Source organism: Zingiber officinale, chromosome 2B (genome assembly GCF_018446385.1).
Source record: "Zingiber officinale cultivar Zhangliang chromosome 2B, Zo_v1.1, whole genome shotgun sequence".
In the NCBI taxonomy this organism is placed as follows: domain Eukaryota; kingdom Viridiplantae; phylum Streptophyta; class Magnoliopsida; order Zingiberales; family Zingiberaceae; genus Zingiber; species Zingiber officinale.
Genome location: NC_055989.1, coordinates 18,571,239 through 18,594,765, shown reverse-complemented (window position 1 = coordinate 18,594,765; position 23,527 = coordinate 18,571,239). Strand labels below are relative to the sequence as shown.

At 34.9% G+C, this 23,527-nt stretch overlaps 1 long non-coding RNA gene across 1 annotated transcript; it reads right to left on the bottom strand.

Moving 5' to 3' along the window:
* Window positions 1-9,042: 9,042 nt before the first annotated feature.
* LOC122049023 lies at window positions 9,043-10,994 on the bottom strand. The gene is made up of 3 exons (XR_006130776.1): window positions 10,819-10,994; window positions 10,490-10,757; window positions 9,043-9,113 (listed from the first exon to the last, which is right to left on the bottom strand). It is a non-coding gene; the product is annotated as an uncharacterized LOC122049023 (long non-coding RNA).
* Between the last annotated feature and the right edge of the window lie 12,533 nt (window positions 10,995-23,527).

The window sequence follows — 23,527 nt, the reverse complement described above, 5'->3', positions numbered from 1 at the left end:
AGGTCAAAAGGAGAAAGGTATAGCTTTGGTTGCAGGAGAAAAGAGCAAGGATGGGAGAAGAAAGAAAGAAAAGAAGAAGGAGAAAGAGATTCCTTTATCTTCATCCTCCTCCGAGTCCGATGATGAAGGTGGATCATCATCAAGCGAGATGGCAAATTTTGTGAGGAGGATCATGAGAAGAAGCAGGAGATACAAAGGTAAAACTGTAGATCAAAATATTGATAAGTCTAACGTTACTTGCTATGAGTGTAGCAAGAAAGGACACTATCGGAGCGAGTGTCCCAAGCTAAAGAAGAAGGAGGAAAGGGCCAAGAAAAAGAAAGCCCTCAAAGCCACATGGGATGAATCTTCCTCAAGCTCATCGGAGGAGGAAGAGAAGAAGGAGAAGAGTACTCGGCAATTGGCACTCATGGCAAGGGAGGAGTCCGATTCCGGGAGTGATGGGGACGCAAGCACTTCAGCCGCGGCTTCATCATCTTCGGATGATGAAGAGGTAACCTCTTCTCACTTAGAAAAATGCTATAAGACTATTACACATTTGTCTACCTTGCTTAAAAAATCAAAAACAGAAAATAAATCATTAAAAGAAGAAGTAGAAAACTTGAGGGCCCTTAGGGAAGATGAGGTTGATGACCTACATCTAGAGGTCCTTGAGGATGAGAACAAGGCCTTGAAGGGTGAGGTTGAGAAACTCAAGAAAATGCTTGAAAAATTCTCAACTAGCTCTAAGACCCTAGACATGATTCTAAATGCCCAAAGGGCGGTCTACAACAAGGCTGGATTAGGATACCAACCTAAGGAGTCTAGCTTTATTTCTTTAGTGTCAAGAACCCAATTTCATAGATCGCATGTTTCTAGGGTTCATGAGACTAGGAAGAAGGTAACAAAGGCATGGGTGCCTAAGTCTTTCATTGTAGATGCATTAAGTCCCAAGATTTGGGTACCTAAAACATCTATCTTTCGTGTCTTGTAGGCATTGGTAAAGGGGGAGCGTCTATCAACTTGGTTTGTTGATAGTGGATGCTCCAAGCACATGACCGGGGACAAGTCACTATTTTCTACCATTCAAAACAAAAATAGAGGTAATGTGTCATTTGGTAATAATGGTAGCCTTAAGGTTATAGGGGTTGGAGACATTCATATATCCGAATATCTTCAAATCAAGAATGTCCTTCTAGTCAAGGGGATGACCTTTAATCTCCTAAGTGTCAGCCAATTGTGTGATACGGGTTACACAATTGAGTTTCATTCAAGTCAATGTCTGGTCAAAAACATTGACACACTTGACACGGTACTAGTAGGCACAAGGGTAGATAACATTTATCAAGTTTCTTTTAAAAGTGCTACTAATGTCTTTGCTAAGTGTTTCATGTCAAAAGAAGAAGAATCATGGCTTTGGCATAGGAGGTTGGCTCATGTGAACATTAAGAATATTAGAAAGCTAGCCAATAAAGGATTAGTGCGAGGCTTACCAAGCATCAAGTACCAAAAGACAAAACTATGTGATGCATGTCAAAAGGGTAAGCAAACAAAAGTAACTCATAAAGGTAAAAGCGCTGTAAGTACCTCTACTGTTTTAGATTTACTGCATATGGACTTGTTTGATTGTAGTAGTGTCATTTCTTTGAATGGTAGTAGATATTGCTTAGTGATTATTGATGATTTTACTAAATATACATGGACTTTCTTTTTGAAAAATAAGGATCAAACCATAGATATTTTTATTTCTTTTTGTAGAAGAACTGAAAATGAAAAATCAACAACAATTAAAACAATTAGAAGTGATCATGGTGGAGAATTTCAAAACCATAGATTTTTAGAGTTTTGTCAAGAAAAAGGATATAGGCATGAGTTCTCTACTCCAAGGACCCCACAGCAAAATGGGGTTGTGGAGAGAAAGAACCGAGCTTTGCAAGAGGTTGCACGAAGCATGCTCAATGAGTACTCACTACCGAGCTACTTGTGGGCTGAAGCTGTGAATACAGCTTGCTATGTGCAAAACCGAGTCGTGATACATAGGTTTTTAGAAAAACTCCTCATGAACTTTGGTTTGGAAAACCCCCTACAATTAAACATCTTAGGGTGTTTGGTTGTAAGATGTTTATCTTGAACACCAAGGATCATCTTGGAAAGTTCACGGCTAAGGCTGATGAAGGAATACTGGTCGGGTACTCTCTCTTCAGCAAAGCCTATCGAGTCTACAACAATAGAACTAAATTGATTGAAGAGTCCTCAGATGTAGCATTTGAAGAAATCCCTAAATCGAATGATCAATCAAGGGATGTAGGAGAAATTCAACTTGAACTTAGAAATCTAAGTTTGAATGATCAAAATGAAGAAAGAGTCGAGGTTGACTCTGATGACGATGAGCAAAGGCAACAAAGGGCTCAGGCTGATCATTTGCCTGATACTGAGTCTCTGCCTGTGCCTAGTGAGACCATTCATGAGGCACCACCAACACCAAGGCAAACTAGGATAGCCTCTAGTCATCCCCAAGACCAGATTGTGGGAGACATCCAACAAGGGGTTAGGACTAGATCATTCTTTAGAAATGAGTCTAATGAGGTCGCCTTGATCTCAGAAATTGAACCAAAAATAGTTGATGAGGCATTGCACGATCCTGATTGGATCATAGCTATGCAAGATGAGTTAGGTCAATTTGAAAGGAGCCAAGTGTGGGACTTAGTTCCTAGACCTAAGAAGACCACCATTATTGGAACTAAATGGGTCTTCAAAAATAAGTTAAACCAAAAGGGAGAAGTCGTAAGAAACAAGGTGAGACTTGTAGCCAAGGGCTATAGTCAAGTCGAAGGCCTCGATTATGATGAGACTTATGCTCCCGTGGCACGATTAGAGTCCATTCGTTTAATGCTAGCTTTTGCTGCACATAGAGGTTTCAAGCTCTATCAAATGGACGTTAAATCGGCCTTCTTAAACGGATTCATCAAAGAAGAGGTCTATGTTGAACAACCACCAGAGTTTGTGAATACCGAAGCTCCAAACCACGTGTACAAGCTCAAGAAAGCTCTTTATGGGCTTAAATAAGCACCTCGAGCTTGGTACGAAAGGTTGTCAACTTACCTACTAGAAAAGGGTTTTGTGAGAGGTCAAATAGATCCAACACTATTTCTGCGTAGAGATGGTGAAAACATTTTTGTAGCCCAAGTGTATGTCGATGACATAATTTGTGGCTCAAATAACAAGGGCTATTTGAATGAATTTATCACTCACATGGAAAGTGAGTTTGAGATGAGTCTAGTAGGAGAATTGACATTCTTCCTTGGACTTGAAATCAAACAAACTCGAGATGGAATTTATGTCCATCAGACGAAATACACTCAAGAGATGCTCAAAAAATTCAAAATGAGTGACTCTAAGGAAGTATCCACTCCAATGGCGACAAACACTCGTCTTGACAATGATGAGAGTGGGAAACCAGTTGATCTAACGCAATATAGAAGCATGATCGGTAGTCTTCTATATCTTACAGCTAGTCGACTGGACATACTTTTTGCTGTGGGCATGTGCGCTAGATATCAAGTTTGTGCCAAGGAATCTCATTTAACTGCAGTTAAGAGAATTCTAAGATATCTCAAGGGCACAATTAGAGTAGGTCTTTGGTACTCTCGTACTGAGTCTTTTGACTTGATAGGTTATACCGACTCCGATTATGCTGGGTGCAAATTGGATCGGAAAAGCACTAGTGGGGGTTGCCAATTCTTAGGATCATCATTGGTTAGTTAGTCAAATCGGAAGCAACATTGTGTTGCTCTCTCCACGACCGAGGCTGAATATATTGCCATGGGAGAGAGTGTATCACAATTGTTGTTGATGATTCACACTCTAGAAGATTATGGACTTTCGTATAAGGGAGTGCAAGTGTTGTGTGATAACATTAGCATAATAAACCTAACGAAAAATCCAGTCCATCATTCTAGGACCAAACACATTGAAGTGCGTCATCACTTCATTAGAGATCACGTAGCTAGGGGAGACATTGCACTCACATATGTTGAGTCAAAGTCAAACCTAGCCGACATTTTCACCAAACCCCTTCCGGAAAATAAATTTAGTCATTTAAGGAGAGAATTGGGGATGTGTTTGACTCAATAGGCCTTTAGGATTTCATCATGATCAATAAGGACCATTAAAATGACAAGAGAAATTGGGAAATTAATTTGGGCAACTTGGGAACATCTCACACAAACTATAAGGTTTAACAAAATATTTTTGTTTGCTAGAAATGGGGTGAGATGCTAGGATCAACCAAATTATTCAAAATGTATCATGCATCCCTTGAATAATTAGGTTGAAGAGACATAAATTGCGTATGGGGAAGACCATTACATAATTCATGTGTATTTGGTTCCTAGATCTTACTTATATATTCCAACCAAGGAATCTTGGTTGGACTTTTGCCTAGAAATTATCTAATTATGGTTGATGGTTGATGTGTTGATTGATATTGTTGTTTGATTCATTTCATGACTTTGATTGATAATAAGATAGGTTGTTAAAGGAAATAATAGCAACTTGGATATATTTTGACAAACTTGTAACTACTCATAACAAGGATATATTTTGAACCGATAGCCTGAGTCAGATTTATTACCTTGGTTCACTATAGATCATAGTTTCAGCAAACAAACAAAACAAACTTCTCTGGTTTTGAAACTTTGAGATTCAACACATTTGTTATGAAGTGTCTGAAACTTTCGAGCTCTAAATAATTCCAAATCATTAGAGCTCATCATTAGGAAATATTCATTGGTATCACTGAATATAATCTGTGGGCTCTTGAGATCCTAGGTTCTGAACTTGGAAGTTGTTGAACCAAGTTTCAGAGCTTTCGATACGAATTTCAGAGACTGAAATCACTGATTATCAGACACTGATCGGTCCAGGGACCGATCAGGATGATGCCTGATCGGTCTCCACGATCGATCAGGAGAGTTCCAGACTCATTTGACCTCTGTTCGATACCTGATCGGTCTCCACGACCGATCAGGACATTCCCTGACCACAGAAGGTTCACTGATCGATCCAGGGATCGATCAGGAGACACTGGCACGCATTGACCTTACTGATCCACATCTGATCGGTCCAGGGACCGATCAGGAAGCTCCCTGATCGGTCTCCACGACCGATCATGACACTCCCTGACCGATCAGGACGTTCCCTGATCGGTCAGAATTTCTCCTGATCGGACAGCCATCCGATCTTATGATCTGATCACCCTCTTTAACTTTCCCCAACCCCTTCGTCCTCTCATTTCATGCCGAAAACCCTAGCCGAACCACTCCTCAGTCCCGACTCTTCTCTCCATCTTCTCCGAAAGCCTCAAATGGCGCCCAGGTAACTCCTTTTTCCTTCCCGAAATCTGTTCATTGTTGGCATTTTGGGTTCATTTCTCACTGAATCTCTGTATATTGTCTCTTGTCTCGGTTCTTGATTGTTTGGGGTTCCCGTGCACTCTCACTTGTCCCGATCATGTCCCATTTTTGGCCTATTTAGGAAGAAATCAGCCGGTGAGGGTACTTCTAAGTCATCTGCTGAGAAATCCAAGTCCCAAGCACCCTCCCGACCTCAACCTTCCTCTTCTTCGAGATTCCCGAACCGACAGTTTGAACAAGCATTTCAACATAGGACATTCAAGCTACTCCCATGTCGATCTGTGGATCGAAAATACATGGATGAGTTTTGTCCCTCTATATCCGAAACCCTGGCATATTATAAACTTGACTCGTTAGTCTACCTAGAAAGGGACATCAACTATGACCTAGTATCTGAATTCTACAACAATCTTCATCAGACCAGTGATGGTACTTATAAAACCAGAGTCGCTAAGAGAACTATCGATTTCTCCATCGTAGAATTCTTTGGGTATCTAGGTTGCCGAATGTGTTCAGGAGATCCTTTTCCCATTTATCCTGATTTACCAGAACAATTACCTCCTCCACTTGATGTATCACCTGACACTATCTATGAGTATTTCTTTGGACACCCTAGACCGGATGGACTGGATGAGTTGGATGTCGAGTTTCCTACTTTTGCAGCTCTGAGACTATCTCCTCTTGACTATATTCTTTTTAAGATAGTCACAAACTGTCTTCTTCCAATCACATCCAAACCTCTAGCAGAGATCCGACCATACCATTGCCTGATGCTTTATGGCTTGCGTCGGCGTCTCGATTTTGATATCATGTCGAGCATCTATTCTTCGATCATCTCATATACTCAGCCTAGCAGCTCCACTGTTTATATGCCTTATGAGCATATAATTACAGATTGGCTCGAGACCCTTCAGATTAATGTCTCTAAGGGTAGGATAGTGAAGATGGTCAAACAGGATTGCAGACTTGGGAAACGGGCATTTTCCAAGTCCGGTATCTTGGGACAGAATGGGACTGTTCGATGGAAGGATGGGAGAGGTCTGGGAGAGTTACCACGGGCACTTCCTCGACAGGTTGCTGCTCCTCCTCCTGCTGCTGATGAGGCCGATCCTGATCTGCGCTGGCAGATCGCTGAGCTAGAGAGCCGCTTCAATCAGCACGATGAGCTGTTGTCTGCTGAGCTCCATGGACTACGTGTTCAGATCGACCAGCGCTACGATGACTTACGTAGCTGCTTCTGGGCTGGATGGCCAACTACCCACCTCCGCAGCATTTCTCGGGTCATCCACCTTCGAGCTCCAGCATGCCGCCTCAGGGTTACGTGCCTCCCACAGATGATGATGAGGTTCCTCCTGTTGAGGACATTGATTGATACATTCTGTTTGTCACTTTGACTGTTTGTGTTTTGGATGCTATTTTGTTGGATATTTTAGTATGACCTGGATATTTACTTATTTCATCTATTTATGCTGCTCACTTTCCTGTTTTTCTTTATGTGTCATTTCCTATTGGCTATTGATATGCTGTTCATATGCTTTGTCTTGACTGCCTCTTATTTCTTTATTACTGTCTCATAATACACTTAGAGGGAATTCTAGGTGCATTAAGAAAAAGACAGTATGGGTTAAGGGGGAGTCTTTTGAGTCTTATCACCCCATTCGCACCTTTTCGGTGTTTGACAAAGGGGGAGAGGATATCTAAGTTTAGAGATGTATGAAGGTTTGATTTTAGGGGAGAAGATAATGGGGAGGATTTTGATTCCAGTTATTGACTTCCTTATATCGTGGTGTATTCATCTTAGGGGGAGGATCTTGATTCCCCTAAAATTATGAAAATAAGAACATTTCTGATCTAAACTTAAATCGTGTTGTCAAACAACAAAAATGGGGAGATTGTTGATACAGTCTGACCTGGCTGTTGTTTTGATGTTGACACGGATTTAAGTTTGTATCAGATGCTAATTAAACTCGGTTTGATTAATGATCAAGGTTGATTAAGTGGAAGGGAAAAGTCCAAGTTGGAAACTTGGCACGCGAAGTCGGAGAGGGCTCGGTAGCTCGTTCTCCGGACTAGGTCAGAGAGGGCTTGGTAGCTCGTCCTCTGGACCTGACGAAGTCGGAGAGGGCTCGGTAGCTCGTTCTCCGGACTAGGTCAGAGAGGGCTCGGTAGCTCGTTCTCTGGACCAGACTAGGTCAGAGAGGGCTCGGGAGCTCGTTCTCTGAACCGGACTAGGTCAGAGAGGGCTCGGGAGCTCGTTCTCTGGACCAGATTAGGTCAGAGAGGGCTCGGTAGCTCGTTCTCGGACCAATCCTAGTATCACATAGGCGTTGGATCGGTCAACAGACCGATCCAGTGATACTTTGGATGACTGATCGGTCCGTAGACCGATCTAGTAAGACTAAATTCTCTGATCGGTCTGGTGACCGATCAGGAAACACTCAGTAGCACACTGAGTGTAATCTGATCGGTCTGTAGACCGATCAGAAGATGCTACTGTCTGTAGACCGATCAGGAGAAAATGCCGCAGAAGAAAAAGGGTGGTGGATCGGTCTATGGACCGATCCACATCCAATCTGATCGGTCGCCACGACCGATCAGACCATCCTCAGACCGATCAGGCTGTTGTCTGATCGGTCCAAGGATCTGTGATCGGTCTGCTGACCGATCCACAGTTAAGATCATTGTGCATGCGCTTTCTCTGATATTTTCTGATTCGCACTTCTTTTTGCCCATATCTGTTTAACCTTTTGCTGTGAGTCTTTTGGAGATACAGGTTGCAGGTACCATATCAGTGCTTAGTTTCAAATTAAGCACTACTAGAAAACTAGGCTTTTGAGACACAACAAAATATGTCTTAAATTATAAATTTAATGTCTCAAAATGTTTTTGAGAAGGTGATGAGACGGTAATGTAGTTGTCCCTAATACAAGCGTCTCAAAAAAATATTGAGACAGTTGTACTGTCTCAAATACTATTTAAGACGGTAATGAGACAGTTATTCAATTGTCTCAAAAGTATTTAAGACAGTTATTATTTTGTCTCAAATGTTATGTCTTATCCTGTGAAAAAACTAAAGACACTAAATCGAGATGGTAATGTGCTGTCTCAAATAGAAGTGAAGACAGTAAATTACTGTCCCTAATATTTCAACTTGTTAGATGCAATAATTATGACAAAAATTAATAATCTTTAAAGAACATTTATTATACAAATTAATCTAGATTAAATTTATTAAATTGTCATTTCAAAACAAAAGGAAAAATTCTCTTTTTATAAATTAAAAATAATATCCACAATATAAAATTCTATAATCATTAATTGAAGTGCATCCAACATTCATCCAATAACAGAAATATCTACATATCTATCATTAATTTGATAATAAAAAAATAACTATTCCCATGAAAGTTACACAAAAGAAAGTCTAAAGAACAACTCCTCGTGATCTAGAGATAACTTCTATAATCCTTCTTCACCAGAATCCTGAACATAAAAAAAAACTCTTATTAGAGGTAAAGATGATTTATAATATATACTGTTAAAAAAAAAATCAAAACATTTCAATAAGAAATCTCATCATCTAACACATAATATTCTTTCTTGCAACTATATATATATACAACATAAACAACCTCAAGTTAAACAAACATCTTCATCTCGTAATAAGAAATGATGGTTTATGTGTTTGTCAATATCTTTGTGTCTTTCAAGTTGTTGCACCTGTAAAATAAATTTATCTACAGCTTAAAAATATGTACACTACTACATCACCAAAATTGTTAATAAAACTAAAAAAAATTCTTATGAAAACATAATATTAATATTATCCGCACTACTATAAGCTGAAGTGTGATATGAACTATGTAAAAGAGGAAACATCATACCATTTAGAAAACCCCATTATATTAATATTATCCAACCTTGGTTGATGAAAAATTATTATTGGATAATGAGTATTATCTTGTTTGGTTAATGCTACTACAATTATTAGGAGGATTCATGTTGATTTATATAACACATAATAATAATAAAATAAAATAATAAAGAAGGTGACAAACTAATATTGCTACTTTTTAAACTCACCACAAAATTATAGCTATTAGATCCGTTCTTAGTGTCTAGTAGGAAACACATGCACTTAGAGTATCTAGAATTTTCAACTGCTTTAACTTCTATTCTATTTGCTAATTTTGTTAATGGTCAATAGGTCTTTAAGAATCAAGCAAGTAAATGTACACAAATCTTTTGAAATCATTGTGGAGACTATTTCATGCATACCATTAGATAGAAATACACAAAATATATTACTAAAACAATAATTAATGCAACTATTGCAAATTGAAGCATATTACCAAAATAACAATTGATGATGAAATTATCTCAAAAAATTAATTATGATGTGAAGAATGGAATGATTGCTGCTCTAGGAAGTAAATGATTTCATTTCTACATCATGACTAATGAAATATTCATGTGGCAGGAATGGGAATGGAGCTAGTTGAATAGTCATCAAAGAAAACCTTTACTTTAAAGGAAGGTTAACTCAGATTTAAGTGTTGGGAGATTTCACTTATGTCAGGGTTTATTTATTTATTTTTTTAATACCAATGCATAAAGAGTATTATATATATATATATATATATATATATATATATATACATATTCAAATTTTATTTATACAATTCATAGTTTAAATTATAGGGATAGCTCTGTCACTAGTTGAGCACGATAAAAACTCAGAAGACTTGGCTTGGTTCTTTTATAGACAGCTAAGACTTCAAAAGTACCGCTGTATCAAGTTGCTCGATCCCTATATTAAATGTTTGAGGATGCCAAACATACAACAGCACACGAGTATTCTGTTTAACAATTTGATTCATTCTCTTTTGATTGTTATGGGATATCAGGCCATTCCCTTTTGGAAGAGAATCAACAATGTTCTTCTAAGTTCTAATAGAAAAATTATATGCATTACTAAATGGCTTACTAAGCACAATTCAAGCAAATCAGATGCAACCAAAATATAATATGAAACGCGATACCATCAAGGAAAGAGATCCTTGCAAAAAATAGCACCTTTGGGATTGGGCATTCACCTGTCTGTCACAAGGCAAAACCTTTGAGGTAACTGGGATCCTTCCGGGCTCGCTCCTGGAACTTCTTGAACCACCGGTCAAGGATATCCATGGGCACGACGAGCCGGCTTCCGTCAATCCCGCAGAAGGACTGCATGAAATTGAAGAGGTTCTCGCCAACCCTAAGAGCGAGTCGCTCGGCCTTCTTCTCCGCGCCGGCGTCAGCGACGGGTGGCAAGGAGGCGAGGTCCTCGACCGATACGCCGATCTTGGCGAAGGTGAGCGCGAGCTGCAGGGGATTAGGGTTAGGGTCAGGAATGGGGGGTTCTTCGGAAGAACTAAAGAAGTACCTGAGATTTGCCGTGGAGATCGCCGTTCCTCTATCGCCCTCTTCGTGGAGATCGCCGTTGCCTCCGTCGCCCTCTTCGCTGTCGCCGTTGCCTCCGTCGTCCTCTTCGTGGAGATCGCCGTGTTCTCTTTTGTCGCACGAAAGAGACAAAAGAAACCTTAAATAAACTTATAACAAAACCTTAAAATTTAATGTTAAACGAAAGAGATATATTAAAACCTTAAATAAACGAAACAAATTTAAAACCTTAAATAAACGAAAGAGATAATAACAAATGTAAATTTAATGTTAAAATAAAAACCTTAAAACCTTTAATTATATTAATGTAGATATATAATAAATTTATTATTTATTTCAGTATATACCCTAGCCTATCAAAAGATAGTATATTATTAAATATTTAATATATTTTTTTTCATAATTTTTAAATTATCAATAATCTAAACACAAATTAAAAATTAAAAATAAATATTAAGTTAAATTTGTAGATGTATTTTTCTATGTTATTATATATATATATATATATATATATATATATATATATATATATATATATATATTCGATCCGTGTCGTGACCGTTCCGTGAAAGATATTGGAACTGGAACGGTAGAGTCTGTAACAATTATCGTGACCATTCTGACGAACCATATTCAAGATAATTTGAGACAAATATTTTTTTACCGTCTTATTTGAATGTCTTATATAATTATATTTTTAATCGTCTTTATTAGGTGTCTTATTTAGTTGAATTTGAGACAAAATCTTAAATACTGTCTTAAATTTAATGTCTCCATATAAAATTTTGAGACATCTATTATTACTGTCTTAATTACTTAGTATTTGAGACGAATTTTGTCACTGTCTTAAAATTTTTGTCTCAAAAGCCTAGTTTTCTAGTAGTGAAGCCTCATCAAAGGAATGAGACAAAGGATCATTCCACTGCTTTCTCTGCGTCAAATGCATTTGAAGCAGCAACGGCTATAGGTTGCGATTGGCTGTGTTTCTGGCAGTGATCAGGCGGCGATTGGCTTAACTCCTGGTGATTGGTTCGAGCTCAGAGGCACCAGTGAAGACCGTGGTTCTATTGGTGTGAGCTCAGAGAATCAGAAGAGGAAGAGAAGCGATTGGCGACGCCGTAGCTTGCAGCAGGGATTCGGTGCAGGTTGGCAGCGATCCGATGCAGGCTGATCGAATGCAGAGACATAAGAAGCAGTGTATGCTGGAGAGAAGCATAGAACGAGAAGCAAGTAAAACGCTGTGTGTTTCGGTTGAGAGCTTGCTGTGTTCTTGGACTCTGTCTTCATCATCTTCGTTGCTGTGAGCTTACTTCGATTTTCTTTGAGCCACTGTGATCTGTAAGTCTTGTGTGCTTCATTTTAAATATGTTCGAAGACTTTGTGGAGAGGTTTCTCCACCGAGAAGGAGAGCTTCATTAGCCGGAGTCATCCGAGGTGTGATCTACCGAAGATCAAGGACTCGTCCACCTTACGGACACGCCGAGGAGTAGGGACAAGTTATCCCCGAACCTCGTAAATCTGTGTGTTAGTGTGCTTGTTTCCTCTTTGTTTTAGTTTCCTAATTCCGCTGTGCTAACAAGTTTCTTTGTAGAAATTTGTGTTTAAGTTTTTAAGAGGCTATTCGCCCCCCCTCTAGCCATCTAAGATCCCAACAAAGACCACATCAAATGTTTCAAGTGTCAGGAGTTCGGGCATTACATAAATAAGTGCCCAGGGAAGAAGATGAAGGACAAATCCACATAAATAGGGGTTGCAATTTTGATTAGTATATTTAATTATGAAAATGTCCTTATGCATGATAAATTAAAGAATATTTTTTTTAATAAATTAGATAATATTTTGCATGATAAATTAGATTTATCTTGATTGAATAAATTAAAAAATTGATTAAGATTAAGATTTATTTTATCTAAATCTAGATTTATTTGGTCATTTTCTTAATTACATTTAATATTAATAATTTCTGAGTTTTTAAAATTTATTTTTTGAATTTATCGTAATATATGAATTAATCAAATTTTTCTAGAATTATCTTGATTAATTAGATTTGAATTTTTAAAGTTAATATTTTTATTAATTAAATTTAGGTTTGAATTATTTGAATTAACAGAATTTAAATTTTTCACGTGAATATTTTTATTAATTTAATTCAATTTTAAATTATTAGAATTATTTTAATAAATCTAAATAATAGAGATAATCAGCAAGCCAATATAGCTATTAATCAAATTAATCAAAATCAAACAATTCCAACTTAACTAATCCAAAAATAATTAATAATTCAACCATCCTAAATTTAAGTAATTTAATTAATAATCAAGATAAATCTAATCTAATAATTACTGATAATTCAACCAATCAAGATAAAATTTTAATTAATAATCAAGATAAATTAAATATAATAAATACTAATAATTCAATCAAGGAAGATAAAATTTTAATTAAAAATCAAGATAAATATAATCTAAGAGGGGAAAAAATATCACAGAAAAATTCAGATACATAAATTAATGACCCACCATTTTCATTTTTGTGTGCCCCATATGTATCTATCCTTAAGATTTTTCCCTCATATTATTTTTCTAAATACTAATAATTCAACCAAACAAAATAAAATTTTAATTAATAATCAAAATAATTCAAGTTATAAAGAAATAAAAAAAACTTGATCTAATATTCAATAAAGATAAGCAAAAGTTAGATAATTAAATTAAATAAAATAATGATTAAGATAATTATAACAACTCAAATTCTAATTCTTAAAATTTAGACAATTCAAAATTAAATAATGAGTTAATTAATCAAGATAATTCTAAAAATAACTTGAACAATTTTAAAAATTTAGATAATTTAGATTTAAATAATAAATTAATTAATCAAGATAATTTTAAAAATAACTTGTCTAATTCTAATCCTAAAAATTTAGATAATTCAGAATTAAATAATAATCTCGATAAATCTAACAATTCTAATTCTAATTTTAAAATTTTTATTAACATGGAATTAAATATTAAATTAATTAATCATAATAATTATAATAATTTCTAATCTTAAAAATTTAAATCTTAAAAATTCAATATTAAATCTTAAATATACAAAATTAAATCTACAAATTTTAAAAATACAAATTAAAATTTTAATGCCAAAAATTCAAATTTAATTAATTATAATAATACACCCTATAATTATGAAACAATTAATAATTTGAAATTAAAATTTAAAAATTTAGAACATAAAATTTAAAATTTTAATTATAATAATTCCAAATTAAATATTAAAAATTTGAATTTAATCAATTATAATAATTTACCATTTAATTAATTATGAAGCAATGAAAAATACAGTAAAATTTAAATACCAAAATTCAAGGAAGAAAATTTACAAATTCTTACAAATTAAATTCACAACTTAAAAAATCTTTCAAAAGACGTTTAAAAATCATTAAAAAAAATTATTTTAAAAATTATTTTAAAATTCATTTTTAAAAAACTTTTAAAATCATTTTTAAAAATCTTTTAAAATCATTTTTAAAAACTTTTAAAAATCTTGTAAAATTATTTTTAAAATCATTTAAAAAACTTTTAAAAATATTTTGAAATTATTTTTAAAATCATTTTAAAAATCTTTTAAAAGTTTTATTTTTTCTAAAAATTATTTTAAAAATCTTTTAAAAAATACAGCTTAACTCAAATCCAAATTGAATTAAAATTAAAACTAAATTAAAAACCTATTTAAAACTTAAATGAAAATTTAACATAAATTAAAAACTAAAAATAAAAAATTGAAATTCTAAATAAAAGACTCAAACTAAAATTTATAAACTTAAATTAAACTTAAATCATAAACCAAGTTATAGTCAAGTACATTTAATTATAGAACTAATTAATAAAATTTTACCTAATGAAACAACTAAATTAATAAAAATTAAAATATGTTAAAGTGGGTTGACACATTCGCGGATTCACATGGAATATATCAAATCAAGAATTTGATATATTATTAGAAATTAATTAATAATTGTTTAAGTTAGATTGACACAAGCATATTTGTCTTGCATATGCATAATATAAATGATTATTTTATGCTTATTTATGACATGTTATGATGCTCGCTTTACTTTCATGCTTAGTCTAGAATGGTTAGATAGAAAAAAGATAATTTGACACTTACATAACATAGTATCAAGGTAGAGCGAGATGATAATATGTTAAGAAAGTTTGGTCTAGGAAGTCAAGGAGGATAAGACGTACCTACCTTACGTGGTCTACTTAGATAAGTGAAATTAACCAACGATACCTCATCACATCCTAAACTAGTCAGACCAAAATTTTTCAGTAGAAATGTTAAATGTATAATTTCTTAAAAAGGCTTTGTTTAGAAGTTGTCGTTGCTCCAATATCAAAAAAGGCCTTTGTGCCTCGCTATAACCTAGAAGCTAATTTTTGAAATGAGTATTTAACTGACTGATAGTTAAACTTAAATCTAATACAATGTTAAATAATCTATAAAATTCAAAATAAATCAAGTAAAATTGACTAAACATCTCACAAAACTCATAAGGATACCATGCTTGATTGTATTAAAACACTTAAAATGGGTGAGATAACAAGGACAATCAAATTGAAAATATTTTCAAAGTCTATAGATTATTTTCTAAAAAATTATTTTTAAAATAGTCATTCAACATATTAATGTTTTAATAAAATCCATTCTTGATTGAATGTATCTATATATACAATTTTTTTAAAAAAATCTATACTTTGAAAATATTGATTGTTGACCAGTACTTAGAGTTAGAATCCATTAATCAACATCTAGACCCTTAAACACTTAGGTAGATTTTTTTATGGTTAATAAGGATAACTAGGATATGTCAGATTAAAGGGAGGTAATGTTGAAATATTATGAAAAATTATTTTTAAAACAATTGAAAATGCTGTAGAAATAAAGAAGTTTTTTTTTAAAAAAAAAATCTTTAGCCTTTGAAAAAATTTGTAAATATTTTTTAAAAATTGTTTCAAAAATTTATGAAAAGGCTTTGAAAATTATTTATATATTTTTTGAAATTGTTAAAAAATCCTTGAAATATCTTCATAAATATTTTTGAAAACTTATTTTGAAAACTCATACTTTGACAATTATTTTGAAAAATATACTTTAACTGTCCTTTTGATTTGGATCACCCCTAAGACGTATAGGTAGTTTTTCTTATAGTTAACAAAGATTTCTAAGGATGTGTTAAGTTGAGGGGGAGTTTTGATTAAAAGATCAAATATTATTTTCAAAATCATTTCAAATTTTTTTGTAAATTTGTGAAAACTCATTTCGAAAATCTTGAAAATTATTTTAAAAATTATGGTTTGAAAAGTTTGAAAACATTTAAAACTTTTTGAAAACACTTAGAATCTTTTGGAAATATTTGTGAAAATGGTTTCAAAACTTATTGTTGGTGCAAAACTTAAGGAAGCCTTAGGTAAGTTATTTTTGATGTGTGTCAAAGGGGGAGAGTGAACCTTAAGTTAGACAAACTAGTATCTCCCATAAAAAACCCTTAAGACCTAAACCTAACTTAAGATTATTATCAAACATCGAAAAGGGGGAGATTGTTGATACAGGGAGTACCAGATAATAGCAATCAACCTCTAAGGTTTCGATATTTGACAATATAATAAGGTATGGTCAAATTGATCAAGGGTGATCCAAGAAGGACTTGATTTTTTCGAAGTGAGTGAAATCTAGTCATGCCAAAATTGACCGGATGACTAGTAAGGAGAAGTCAAGTTAGGACCAGATGACTAGTAGAGGAAGTCCTAACTGAAGGTTAGATAAGGAAAAATCTTAGGGGGGTGTATTCAATGTTAGACTTTTAATTAATTTGAATGACTTTTATGGATTTTAAAAATCTAGGCGTATTCAATCTAGACTTTTATAAACTTTATAGAAATCTAGTGGTATTCAAATTAATTTTTTATAGAGTTTTAAAAAGTCATTTGCTATTCAAACTTAGCTTGACTTTTTAAAACTCTATGAAAATCTTTTGGTATCTAAAGTTTCAATAGATTTTCATGGATTCTTTTAGAATTCCTTGGATATAAATTTTAACTAATAAGAGCTCTCCAAAACACTTGGTACAACTTTAAAAATAAAATAAAAAGTCTTCTCCTCACCCTTGGGATTTATATCGACTTCAAATCACATTATTTTTTTACGAATAAGTCTTTTCTCTTCCCACTCATCGATTTTGATTATCTCTTTGATTTAAAAGTCCCTATCTTTGTTCAACCTCTTGGTGGCCTGCATCAACCTCTCATCATATATTTCATGTGAAGCTGAGAGTCCTCTGAAACACTGTTTTCCGATGTTATAATGGTAAAATAATGGATCGAAATGGTCGGAACAAAACGATAGCCGCTTGTAACCTTTTCTTCGGTGGCGACTCATGGCGGCAGGCTATAGGCAGAGAATTTTCTCCAGTTGCTCGTGATGGGAAACAATGAGGAGTGTTATCAGGTGAAGCTTGCGGTGCGTTGAAAAGGAGGAAAATAAATAAAAAAAATTGTTTGAGGCGGTCGTGATGCTTCCGTCGGCTACTTGCAAGCAAGTCGAAGTCGATTTGGACGGTGGCGCTGTGCGTACAGGGAAGAGAAATTTGAGACATTAGGTTTAATATAAAATATATATTAATAGATCAAATTAATTCTCAAATTAATTAATAAATAATTTAATAAAGTCTAATGAAATTATACTCTAAAAATATTCTATAAAATTTATTTAAATTTTAAAAATTCCTAAATAAATTTTATGTATTTGTATTTATTTATTTTAATAATATTATTACTAATCAAAGTAATAATATTATTATTAATTTTATTACTAATCAAATTTATTAATTCAACACTTTATTAAAAATTTGACCAAATTAAAGGGTTGCCCAATATTTCATGATAATTTAGATTAAATTTATAAATAAAAATATTAAAATAATTATAATATTATTGGATTTAAAATATATTATTAAATTTTTTTAAAGAAAATTACAAATTGAGACGTTATCCTCTTTTTTTTCGCCAAAATAAAATAAAAGTATAAAAAGTTGAAAAAAATTATGGACAAATATGTGATTTATTATTTTATTTAAAATAAATTTAATTTGCTATTTTAGGTTTTATTCAAAAATAAATATTGTGCTAAACCATGACTACTTACGTTTTTCCAAGATTGAATACACCCTCTTAAATCTACAAGTTTCCATAAAATTTACAAATATATGTAAAAGTCTTGCAAAAAAGTCTATAAAACTCCATGAAATTCTTTTCATAACTATATGAGATTCTATAAAAGTTAATAAAAATCTATCAACTCTATAAAAGTATCATTAAAAAAAGCCAATAAAAGTCATTCAATCTCTTGATTGAATGCACCCCTCTTATTAAGTGAAGCTAGGCCCTGGTAAGTGAAGTCAGGAGGGAAAAATCCTAGTGAGTGAAGCTAGGTTCTGGTGAGTGAAGCCAGAAGATGAAAGTTCTAGTGAGTGAAGCTAGACAGTAAAAGTTCTGGTGCGTGAAGCCAAGCGGTAGAAGTCCTAGTAAGTGAAGCTAGGCAGTGGAGATCCTAAAGAGTAAGCATTAGGTGGTAAAGTCTTAGATGCAGTTCAAACATGAAGCCTAATAGGTTGGGTAGACTTACAAGAGTGAGGCTTGATCTTAAGGGATTTACCCTTAGATGATAGACTTGGAGGAGGGGCCTTCAAGTAAAAGGTAAGCCTAGTAGGTCAAGTAAACTTACAGATATATGCTAGGTTACTTAATTGTAGATTTTTTTCTAGGAACCTGAAGCTGGAAGTAAAACAGAGAGCAGACAAATATAAATGGGTGAACCAGACTTGGCTCAGGTCAAACGGGACCCAAACCGACTTAGTAGATCGAACTAGTGGTTTTGTAAACTAACTGGGTTCGATCTAGATTATTGAGTTATTAGAAATGTTGACATGGAAGATGATATGGCAAAAGATTTGGTTCATCTTTATGATTTGCATGAGGATAGGATAAACCAAATGATGTGTATAGAGATAAGGCTTGATCCAGATATGGTTTCATCCAGATAAGAGTTGATCCAGATAAGGATATGATCCAACTCTATAAAAGGAGATGAAGGCTCTACATTCAAGACAACCTCTTCTATCCTATTCTTCATCTCTGCGCTCAAACGAACATGTTGCAAAGCTTTGTGATTGGGGAAGCTCTAGAAAGGGTGCGTTACACTCAGGACTTTCAGATTGGCCGCAACAGTTTGTTTGCATTTTATATTTATAAGTTGTGCTTCATTCTATATCTTATTTGTGCTTGTACTTTGAAGTGTAAGATGAGTTTCTCCACCTTTGGAAAACTCTGTAAAGGAGACCACTATTGGACGGATGCCTCCCGTGATTAAGCCTTGGACGTACTAGCCCTAGAGGTTGAAAACTAAGTAAATCCCACAAGTGTTATTTCCTTTTTGTTTATTATTATTCTGCTGCGTACTAACACTCTGTAGAAAGAACGAACGACAAAAATGCAACAAAAATTGACGGTCAATATTCACCCCCCCTCTATTGATGTGTAGCGATTTTATAGATATTAATTATATCATGTACTATCAGGGAAAAATAATTATCTATGAAAATAACTTCCATTTTCAAAGGTTGATACAAAATTGAAAATTATTGAAAAATTTCAATGTTTCACTTACTTTATATCAAATTAATCAATGGTGATTCCTATCAAAAGATAGACTTCACCAAGATTTTTTAAAATAATTTTGAAATAAATTTTAAAATAAATTTTCAACCATGTTCTTTGGGCTAACTGCACATGACTTGTATATTTGCTTTCCCAATGATTGGACTTCACATAATCACTTGTTTTGAAACTAAAACTCAAAAGGATGCACTAAATCAACATCTTAAGTTTTGTTCATAAGTCAAACTTATGGTCTTGTGAGACGTAAAATAGGTTTTCGCTAAAACTAAAGAATCATATACTTTTAACTAGGCATTTAAAATTTGATCATCCAACCTAAGATGTCAATTGACACCATTAACCTTAATTTTAAAAAATTAAAATAATGTATGAAAATGATTATAGCATACATCAAAATGAATAATTTTTAAAAGAAAAACTATCATAAGTAATGATGTACGTATGACATGACATATGATATTTTTCAAACAAATATGTATGAAAAAAATGATGTCATGGCATATAATAGGACATACAAAACATAGTAATATTAGCATCAATAAAATACCTAGATTCTCTATCTGAGTATCACTTAACTAATCACTAAATTAAAAATAAGCCTAAGTTGCTCTTATTTCCCTAAGAAAATACCAAAATTCTAACTTAGCATTTCTTTGACTTTTAACTAAATTGTGTCAATTTAATCATTAATTTCTCAAAAATATTAGCACACTTTTACTCTTCACGAGTAAATATTTAAACTTTCATTTTCAAGATATAACATTACCTTGAAAATGCCCCAAAGTGTCAATTTTATCATGGTTGGGTTAACTATCCTTCCATTTAGAGTTGACAAACTCTAAACCCATCTAAGGTACAGAGAACATAGTCTTAGCAATCTAAAATCTATTGGTGCTCCTCGGGTGTTCTAAGTACTCATTAGGGATAACTTCCTTTGATACTTTTTTGATGACCTTCTTAAGCTTCTTAGAAGCCTTAGTCATACTAGTCTCCTCTAGGTCAACTCTAGGGATACCTATTGGGGCAATTTTCCTAGGTCAATGTTGACCAGTTTGACTAAGCTTGAGTTGAGTCAACCTTGAGTCAGGATTTGAGTTTTGATGTTTGACAATATAAGGAGATTGCTGAAGCAATCGTCCGGTTATGGAGATGGTCAAAGGGTTGACCAGGTTGATGAGAATACAACTCAAGTAGGTCAAGGTTGACAGGAGACTTGACTGGGAAAGTCCTAATCGGAGGTTAGGCGTATGGAAGTCCTAATTGGAAGTTAGGCGTATGGAAGTCCTAACTGGAGTTTAGGCAGTGGTGGAAGTCCTAACTAGAGGTTAGGCAAATTGGAGAGTTCAAGTATGATTTTGGCAAAGGAGAAAGTCCTGGTGAGGAGCCAGGCATTTGGGAAGTCCTGGTGAGGAGCCAGACAATGGAAAGTCCAAGTGTGATCTTGGCAAAGGTTGTAAGTCCAAGCATGTGGTCTTGGCAAGGTAAGTCCTAGTGTGACTTGGCAAGGAGAATCCAACAACTAGGACGAGGTCGAAGGAATCTCTTGAAGGTAAGGCGTGAAGGATAGGAGATATCCGAGGGACGCAAGGCTGATGGAGGAGGCTAGAAGGCTAGTTCGAGGTTGGCCGGGTGTGACCAAATGCTAGGCATGGAGACCCAACAGGTCACGGTTGATCGGGAATTGGGTTTTGGGAATTTGGACATGAGTTTGAGTCAAGTCCAGGCTGGTCAATCGATCGGTCGATCGATTGAACCAGAGTCCAATCGATCGGTCGATCGATTGAACCAGAGTCTAATCGATCAGTGGATCGATTCGAGTGTGCTGCGATTGTGGGAAGGCCCAATCGATCGGTCGATCAATTGTGATATGAAATCGCGGGCACATAAGCCTTCCCAATCGATCGGGCGATCGATTGGGAGCTGCCAATCGATCGGTCGATCGATCGGGCAAGGGAGTTCTCGCGCGATTGCGAGAACACAGAAAGCTTCTGAATCGATCCACTGATCGATTCAGATGTTCCCAATCGATCGGTCGATTGATTGGGATTCGACCGTTGGGCAAGATGCAAGTGATGGATGGCTGCGATGGAGCGGTGCTGACGTGGCAATCGATTGTGGATGAATTGGATCGATTGGGAGCACTGTTTAAAGCTTGGGCGAAGCATTTTCTTCGCCAGATCTTTGCGATTTCTTCATGCAGTTTTTTGCGATCTTCACCAGCGATTTTCTTCGAGTTTCTTGCCAGTTCTTGAGGGTTCTTGGAGTGCATCTCCAAGATTCAAGAGGCAACAACAACACACAGCAAGTAAGCAAGAAGAGTGTGTTTTCACTCGCATTTTTGTATTTATCTTCTTGTGTGAGTTGTATTTGTGTGTTTGGGTTTATACAAGGCTTCTTCGCCTCCGGCTGCAACCGAGAAGGAGTATTTCATAGTGGAGTGAGTCGGTGTGTGGATCCTTGGATTAGTCACCTCTTCTTAAGGTGGATACCAAGTAAATCCTACTTGTTAGCATTGTATAGTTTGTCTTCGAGTTGTATTCCGCTGCAAACCATCAAGACGAAGCAAACGACGCAAGCGCGCGATAAAGCGCTATTCACCCCCTCTAGCGGGCACAAAGGTCCCAACAATACCTTCTTTTGTGACATTCTTAATAACTTTCTTAGATCTAGGGCTAGTTCCATAACCGTATGGAACTCTATGGTACGAGGGCACATTTTTCTTGACTTTTGGTTTGTATCCCAAACATTTTTTGCCATTGAATAACTCTTGTTCTTTCTAAACCTAGGTTTTGCTTCTTAGGCCCTTGGACACTAATTGCCATTTTCTTAAGGGTCTTCTCTTATTTATTAAGTTTTGACATCAAGACTTGATTTTCTATCCTTAAATCCTCAAATTTAGATTTTCTATTATTTCCTTGGACATTTTTTCTTTTTAGGCACATATTTAACTTGTTTAATTTTTTTTACCTAAATTTTTATCTATCTTCTTAACTTTAGGTATGATGGTCTTAGCATGAAATGACTTGTCATTATCCTTAGATTTTTCATACTTTTTATTTACATGATAAATAACATTAAAATGATAGAAATTATTTCTACCATGTTTTTATCATTATTTAGATAAGTACCATTTACTAATGATACTTTAGTTTTGCCCTTGAAAGCTTCCCCTTACCTGAGCTTCCTCCTATCTTTTTGGTATGATTTCTCCCCTTTGAACATTGACTCCGATAATGTCATCTTTAATTGCAAGAAAAACACAAAATGTGCTCCTTACTTTTGTGTACCACGAGGCCGACCTCCTTTGGCTTCTCTTTGCTCTTGGGTGCCACTTGACCCTTCTTCTTAGTTAACTTTGGACATTTGCTCTTGTAGTGTCCATTCTCCCCAGACTCAAAGCAAATGATATGATTTTTATTTTTATAAATTAAAATTTATATACCTTTGCTGGTAGGGGTGACACATTCTTCTTCATTTGATCCGGAAGTAGACGCTTCTTCTTGTTCTGGTATCAATGAGCTTAGGTCCCCCTCAATCCTTGAGGTAGATGACTCTTCAACTTCATCTCCGGATGTTAAATATCACTCAACCTCTAAAACCTCTTGTTCTTGATCCAAGGAGTTTCCTTCTTTGGATTTTCTTTCACTTTGTCCCGAGGTTGGATCTTCATGAAGTTATGCCAACTTGCTTTATAGCTCCTTGGCATCTTGATATTCTCCAATCTTGCATAAGATGGTGCTCGACAATAAATTTGTTGGACTTTTCGGGCCGCGAAAATCATTTTTTCGCGTCGCGGAAACCCCGAAACCCCGTCACCGGATCCGTGCGAAGAATAAAATTTCGAAAAACCTTCGAGTACGAGTTTACTAACTCTAGATCTACATTAGAGTTCTAGATGGTTAAGAGTTTTTACCCTTGATGCGCGCCCTTCGCGAATCCCGCACGTCCAAGGTG